The following is an 8,590-nucleotide window of genomic DNA, read 5'->3' as shown; positions in this document are numbered from 1 at the left end:
AAATGTTACAATAATATAATCTTATTAAAATAAATTAATAACTAACACCAAGTGAGAGGGCAATTATAAGATTCTCAAAATTTCAAAATTTATATTTCAGTACATTTTTACCAATTTCAATATTTTCAAAGAAATTAAAAATGCATCTAATATGAAGAGATTAAAATTTTGTCAAATCTTGAGTTAGTGAAGCTACACTTTTTTGTATTTTGAGGTTGATTTTTACCTTATATTTTTCGATTCTCATGTACTTTATTATAATTCCATAACATTTCTAAACTCTATGAAAATAATACTATAATCCTGATTTTATTATTATTTTAAAATATATCTTAAAATAATTCTTTGTGTTTTTTAAATTTAATTTTTTGAGTTCTAACTGTAATCTAAGATCTTCTTTTAACATGTTGATTAAAATTGCCATGATTTCTACAAATTGGTTATAATTTATTTTCTTTTTAAAGTATTTTTATTATCATTTTTCATGTTTGAATTTTCTTTCAAATTTTCCTTTGCTCAAATTGTATTTTAGTTCATTTATTAAAAGTTCAATTACGAATTTAATTCTCATTTATTTTTTTCTTGTTAAATATATATGTGGATATACAACATAGATTCTTAACTAATTTTTATTTGGAATACTAAAATACTTTTTCTTTTTTAATTTCAAGTGTATTAATTTACGCACATTTTTTTTGCTGAATCATTTACGCACATTTAATGCTACCGAAGAAAGTATCTGTATGATTTTTAATTCTGAAAATTAAAATTGAGTTTTCTTCTATTTTTCTTATTAAATATATATGTCGATATATAATATAGATTCTTAAATCAAATTAAAGTAATTTTTTTCCTATTTTTTCAAGTGCATTAAATTAAGCACATTTAATACTATTCAAGTTCCTTCTTTCCTATGGGACTCTCACGTCCCCGGAATGTTTGCATGGTCGCTCCCAATGTAGAGCCTCCTTTGGACTAGTCTTTAATATATACCAGTCTACACTCACTGCGTGTTGCTGCAATTTGAAAAATTATAAAATTCAATTTTGGAAAAAAGTTGATTCAGGAATTAAGGTGAAAGATCTTATCAATATTTATAATACGACCAATGTTTTTGACAAATTTAAAGTCACTATATAACGATTCTGCATTTACCCCATCAAATTCTAAGTAATTGCATGAATCTATGGATAAAGTTCAAGGACTGATCCAACCTGCAACAAAATTTTGACTCGAATCTCGATCAATCAACTCTACATATAGAACTTCGGAAGAGAAACTCCTTGTCTACAATTGATTGATAAACTATCCACCACCTATTACAATAATTGCGTGATCCTTTTTCTTCTACTCGAAAATTGGCATCGTTTTTTCCTCTACACCATTATACGCGATCTGTCCCACAAATTCTGTAGAATCGACTTGTTAAGCTCTCCCCTTTGAGAACCTGCAATATTCAATTACATATTTCAAACTAATCTGTGCATTCTGCAATTGAAGAGAATATAAGCATATTGTTCGGAACTTTATATTCATCCATGTCATGTACACATATGAAACGATTTGACAATGGAAAAGACCATTCACTCTCAAACGTAAATTTTAAGAATTGAAACTTAAAGAACTCATGCCCCTTATAGTTTACTAATAATCTTGTTTGATATTTTGATTTTCTTATTGCAGATTAGCCTGCTCATGAATATTTACTTGAACAAAAAGATATGAAGATAGAAAGAAACCATCGTACCGAAGGCAAGAAAATTAAAGTCTAACCTTAATATTTAGCAAAAAATAAAAAAGGCAACCAAGCGCTTTAACGTATTTAATTATGATTGTATTTATTAACTATCAGACCAAATAACTGCACAAAAGATAAAGATAGATGTAGGAGGAGGAAGATATGTGCTAACTTTTAGAAATAGGGGAAAAGAAGAGAACCCGTTGAGGAACTTCTTCCGCAAGTAGCAGAGCTTGATATGTTATTGGAGACATGAAAGACTACCTCCTTCAAACTGAACAGTTTAGTCAAGGCCTTTCAAATAAGCTTTTTGTGAATTTATTTCTTAGAGCAGGGTGAAATAAAACTTGCAGGCATGCGCCATCAAAATTCCTTGAAACCTACTAAACTCTCGGCACATCCTACAAAATCTGGCCAAATAACAGCCTTTTGGTTTCTATTAATATACTTTTCATTTTTACGTTCAATTGTAGGGGTGTGCATGGATATCGGGTGTAGGGTCTAGGTAGCTCGTATTGAAAATATGGTAGGGGTCGGATATTAAAATTAGGAACTGATGAAAACCGATTCCGGTTCTTGCATATAAGGTATCCAGAACCGAAATAGGAACCAATACCTGGATTAGTTAATAATTTCCTTTAGTTATATTCAAATATATTTCTTCCTTTTACTTTACTCTCTTCCCCTATCTGTCTCTCTCTCTCTCTCAGTGGAAACTTCGCATTCCTCATCGTCGGTAGCTTTAGGTCAATGATAATATGTGTGTTTTCGATGAGGCCTGATAGTACTACGGATGTTTAGTTTTGCGGATGGATTGATGAGACATATTACTCTTTTAAATGTAATGTGGATTAATCTAGATCTATATCGACATTCTGTTTTGTGTGATTACTGATTATGGCTGAGACATTTTCGGTTTTATTTAGCGAGTGAAAAATTTACGGGTTTCAACAAAGTACCCAGAACCTGTAGTATAATACATGTTCAGAGTAGGCTCCAGTTCCATGACTCAATAGGGTAGGGTTCGATTCTAAAATATTAGAACATATTCTTTACAGGGTAGAGTCCGAGTATTGTGAAAAAAAAGGGTACCCGAACCCGAACACCCATATTCAATTGAATTCCTCTTCCATTATCTACATATGTGACAAGAAGCACAGTCCAAAGAGACAGGTCATATTTTAGAAGACTCCAATCGATACGAGAAGTTGAATATTGTTATAATATCGTTTATCTTAATTAGATATTATTTTCTATATTAGCTTGAGTCAAGAGTCTTAAGTTTCCCATTCTAGGTTGTTTCCTTGTTTCGTTTTAGGAAAGTTATTGTCAGCATCCCAATTTTGCCTATCGACTCTAGGAGAGAATATTGACAGCATTCCTGACTACAACCCGGCAATCATAACAGAAGAAGATCCGGCAAAACCTGGGTTACTATTCACAGCTAGGTTAGCAAAGACAACCGAACGACCCTAGGGCATGACTATAGAGAAGGCCCAGGGCTTCCATAAAGATCACAGAAGGAACTGGAGAGGCCAGATAAGCATCTGATCTAGGGCTAACAAAAGCCGGCTCACTGCAGTACTATTTATCGTCGGCTCGCCGAGCCATCAGCAAGTATCTAATATGAGACTCTAAAAATCCATCATGGTGCCAAACTGATGAATATCACCTCTGAGCACATTTCACAAATCATCTATTCAAGCTGGAGCACTCCCGAGTATTCGTAGACAACTTTTCTAGCGGGACTCTCGAGACATCCACTCAACAAGTGAGTCAAGGACACCCAAGGGCAGGCCTAGCCATACCTAGGAGTTATCAAGACCATGGAATAGGTTTCAAACTGTTTTCCAGAAATCATTCCGATCTCCCGAGTGGGTCATTAGCCGAAAAAAAGGGCCCCTTTCGACGGAAATCTTGAGCCGAACGAAGACATGTTCGGCGAAATATCAGTATTTGAAATTAGGTCTAACCAATCCAAGGGACCTCAAGGGCCAAGGAGGTTACGCCTGTGTCAGCACCCCATTTTGGCTCACCATTCCAAACAACAAGCTGCGCAATCCAAAAGCGTGCAATGCGGGTCCCGACGAGAGTCTACATTCGAGTCCGTACAGCCTGATCACACTGCACAAGTCGTTCAGGTCTCCCGAGTGCCTTTCATGCGGAAAAAATAGCTCATTCCAAGCGGATTCTTGTGCCGAGAGCTCGTCTAGTAAAATGTTAACACCTCGGGTACGCACCAACCAATTCCAACAACCTCAAGGGCCAAGGAGATCATTTCAGTTCGGACTGCACAAATCATCCAGGTTTCCCAAGTGGCTCTAGAAGGGTCTTAAACGTTGCCCAGCGAACCTTCAGGATCCGTTTTCGACAAACGGAAAATACAGCGGTCTTTGAGCACATCAAGACAATTAGGAAACAGTGAGAAAACTCCGACTGTAGATTCCCGGGACTTCTCCGGTTCTCGATTTGTGACAGAGGTCACAGAGTCAACCGCTCTACCCGAAAGACAGAGCATACCGAAATGACCAGTGCAAAACGCAGACGCACGAATGCTCGACATAAATGGTTAACTTCTCTCCGATCACCAAAATCGGGCAAAACCGACTCTTGAGCCTCTAGGCCATCAAGTCATCCATTTAAGCAAAACATGTCGATATTGGGCTCGTAGACATTGTCTCTTCGCGTACATCGACAATGCACCGCTCATTCAAGTCAGAAGACTCGAACGTGCAACCGACCGAGACTCGAGTTTTTTCGACTCCCCTTGAAGCCATGTGGGACCCACGACCTCTTCCCTATGGCCGACCACTCCCCCATTTTTTTATTATTTGCAAACTTACCCCATATTTTATCATTTTAGTACACATCTCTCATCCATCTCTTCTATCAACTTCCCCATTCAATGGATTTAGTCCCCCATTCCTTATTCTTTATTCCATGGTCGGCCATGCTTTGTCTCCCCCTTAAACATGTTTAATTCCCACTAATCTTGCTTAGTTTGCTCATTAACATACCCGCCACCGGCAACATCCGCATACATCAAGGCATCCCCGTCCAACATTCATGCCGGAGCAACCTAGGTCACCTACACCCTAGGGGCAACTTTGTATTTTTCTTTTTCATAGACATTAGGGGAAATCATTTAAAGTTTGTAAAAAGGGAAGATACACTTGGGTCGACTTCCAAATGTGCAAGACAAACTCCAAGACCCAAGCCTCACAAACGAGGCTCAGGCAAAAACACATCAAGTCTCCACGAGCCAAAGCACATCAAAGCAACCTCCACGACTAAAGTTGAGGAAATTTAAAGCAATTCAAGGGGCACAAGCATACCCTAACCTCCAGAAAAAGGAAAGCGAGACAATCCCACTAATAATAATAAAAAAAGGGCAGCACAAGGGTCACCAGGTGCCCTAGTAATGCCAACCCAAAAAAAAAATCGACATAAAGGAGGCAACAAACGCGACACCTTAATGGAGACAAAACACAACACAGACTCGGAAGTCGATCTCTCCAAACCCTTCGCCCTTGCAAACTCAAAAGACAAAAAAATCTAGCCCGCTAAGTTGAAAATCCCATGGGGTCACCTAGGCAAAAGTTTGGGTAAAAGAGAGGCATGACTGAAAATCCAGTGGTGGGCGATTGTGATAAAATGAAAGCTCATCCCCTTATATGTTGAGAGGTGCGGCCGAATTTCGAGGCTGGCGCCTGTAGCAAAATGAGAGAAAGATAAATTGAATTGACCCCCTAGTCTGTCACACATTGTGTGGATTAGGGACCCCATAGGAAGTGGTCAGGTTGTTTACTCTAACACGATCCCCGATCGGCTCTCCTGCAAAACTCAATCGTCCAAGGCGGATTCTTCCTCACGTACAGTAGGCAACTGAGTACGCCATCCGAGCAGTTCGTGACAGCCTACACAACAACAGGACGGAAAATAGAGGGTACATTTCCCTATAGGGGTGAACCCCTATACCCTTTTAGCTTGGGACAGCGTGCTCCCAAAACTTTCCCTTTTCTCTTTATCGAATTCATAACTCCAAATGAGTCACAGTCACCCTTCAATCGGCTACCACAAAGCCAAAATCCCGAATATTCCTCTCTAGGAGTCTAGTCATAACATCTAGACTGAGGTCTAACCAATTCTGGAGAGAAATCCCCCTGCCGGTTATAAACACAGCCGCCTCACCACACCCTGTTGAGAAGGGTCCAAAGTCAATGGGCGCGTCGAACAGCTGATAGAGCTATTAAGGCTTCATTTAGGACGTGTCAATATACCCATGCATGGCCAATAGGAGCTCTCACAAGCCTCTCATCGAGACCTTCGAAAATGGGACCCACCTGCATTTTCAAAACAAAACTCTTCGCGAGTTGCTCAAACGACCCGAGAATGAATGGCCCTGCGTCACAGCGATGCCCTTTTCACAGCCTCCATGTGCTTACACATTATTAGTGACTCACCCATGACTTATTAATGATGCTAGGACCACAGGTATCATAAGCCACAAGAACTACGACGGATTCTGATTCTCGATCCCACGAGGTACGTGGGCGCTCCTTCCCAGAGCTCGAGCCCCTCATCACAAGACCGGGGCATCCCCAACTGATGTGCTTTGGATTATAGCCCAACATATATTCGAATTTTCGGGACCAGACAAGCATTCTAGAAAACTCCGGAACAAGAATTTGACATAATTAGATATTAAATTTCCTATATTGCAATAATATAGTTTCTCTTAATTAGATATTATTTCATATATTAGCTTGATTCAATAGTCTTAAGTTTCCTATTTCAAATTGTTTCCCTATTTTATTTTAGCAAAGTAATCTAGAGGAGTTTAAATGTCAATTTCCTATTCTAGAGTCAAGGGATGTGTCTTCCCTCTATATATATGTTATTCACCTCATTGTAAGAGAAGATACCATAAACAATATTTTGAATGAAATTGCCTTAAGCGTTTCCTCTCTTTTCTTATCTAAACAAGTTCCTTGTTTAATGTCGAAAACTCCGATTCTTATCATTCATTCTTAAGCGTGGCGAATCAAAGTGACTTTTCTTACTCGTGGCGAGTTATCTTATCGAGTGAGTTTAGTCGGCTCTAGCTTCTTTCTTATCTCGTTCTGGTTCGTGAGCCCATTATTTGATATCAGAGCGAAGGTTCTATTCTTGTTGGCTGAGTGAAACACGTGCAGGAGTGACCACACGTGTGATTCAGTGGATTCTGCTAAATATGCGAAGGTAATGGCTAAAGGCATCCCCGAGCGAGTTCCAAGAGGGCTTACTTTCAAACAAGACCTGCTCCTCACATTCCAATGAAGAGAAGAAGAGATTTTAGCATGGCTCGAGCGAGTGACCCAAGCCCTCGAGAGTTCCGGTGGAATAAGAAGACACCTATGGGTGCAGAAGGATTATCGTCCAAAGATAATCCCGACTTTCAAAGGAAGCATGAGTGCCGAGGAATTCTTGGCGTGGATTTCGTGCATGGATAATTCCTTTGACTACTACAACATGATGGAAGCCGTGTTGATCGTGTTGTTTATCGCTTAAAAGATAAAGCTTCTACTTGGTGGCATGGGTTACAAAGAAATCGTATTGAAGCTGGAAAGAATCTCGTCTTTACTTGGAGGTGTATGAAACGACTTTTGAAGGACAGGTTCTTGCCATTGAATTGTGAGCAACAGTTGTTCGAGTCTTCAAGTTATCTTCTAGAGACTGGCCTTCCTTTTGAACATGGAAAGACAAATCTTGGTGATATGAAGATTAATGATCTTGTGATAGAGGATGAAAAAGTGCAGGTCGAAGACACAACTTCTAAGAGGGACAGCAAAACAAAAGAGGAAAAAGATGTCGAATCAAAGAACCACGCTATGCTGGAGCGAGATACACATGTCTTGATCATGAACGATTTATCTTTTGAGGAGAATATTTTGAAGATACTAATTTCAAACTCCACGGGGCAAGTCCTGATGGAGCCCACTTTAAACTCCCCTAAGTGGAACTTCAATAAGAAATTGCTATTGAAGATTTGTCGATGGTGTTTCATCCAATCGAGGCAAAATTTACCAAAGCACATACAACTCCATCGAGGAAGCAGCAATTCAGGCAACGAGTTGGTTGGCAAGGAAAAACAAAGAAGTTGATTTATGAAGAAATACTAGAAAGAGTTCTCAAGGAAAAGTTGGTCATTAAGTGGCAAGCTGAAAGCACCGAAGCGCAAACAAGAAGACCGGGATAAGATCGACGAAGACTCGAGGACGCGTCTTTTACCAACCGAGAGGGGATGATATGCTTCAGATTCAAGCCCAACATGTATTCGAATTTTAAGGTCCAAACACGCATTCTATAAGACTCCAGAACAAGAATTTGGCTTAATTAGCTATTAAGTTTCCTATATTACTGTAATATAGTTTCTCTTAATTATAAATTATATCATATTTTAGCTTAAGTGAGTAATCTTAAGTTTCCTATTCCATATTATTTCCTTATTCTATTTTAGGAAAGTAATCTAGATGAGAATATATACCAGTTTCCTATTCTAGAGTCAAGGGATGTGTCTGTCATTTATATATTTGTTAGTCACCTCATTGTAAGAGGATATCTCAAAAGAAATATTTTGAATGAAATTGCCTAAATCGTTTCCTCTCTTTTCTTATCTGAATAAGTTCCTTATTTAGTGGCGAAAATCCCGATTCTTATCGTTCATTCTTGAGCGTGGCGAATCAAAGTGACTTTTCTTACTCGTGGCGAGTTATCTTATCGAGTGAGTTTAGTCGGCTCTACTCTCCACCCTTCTTTCTTATCCCATTCTGGTTCGTGGGCCCATCATTTGGTATCAGCGCGAATGTTCTA

This window comes from Punica granatum, chromosome 8 (genome assembly GCF_007655135.1).
Source record: "Punica granatum isolate Tunisia-2019 chromosome 8, ASM765513v2, whole genome shotgun sequence".
Classification (NCBI taxonomy): Eukaryota; Viridiplantae; Streptophyta; class Magnoliopsida; order Myrtales; family Lythraceae; genus Punica; species Punica granatum.
The sequence above is the reverse complement of the archived record's forward strand: the minus strand, read 5'-3'. Positions refer to the sequence as shown.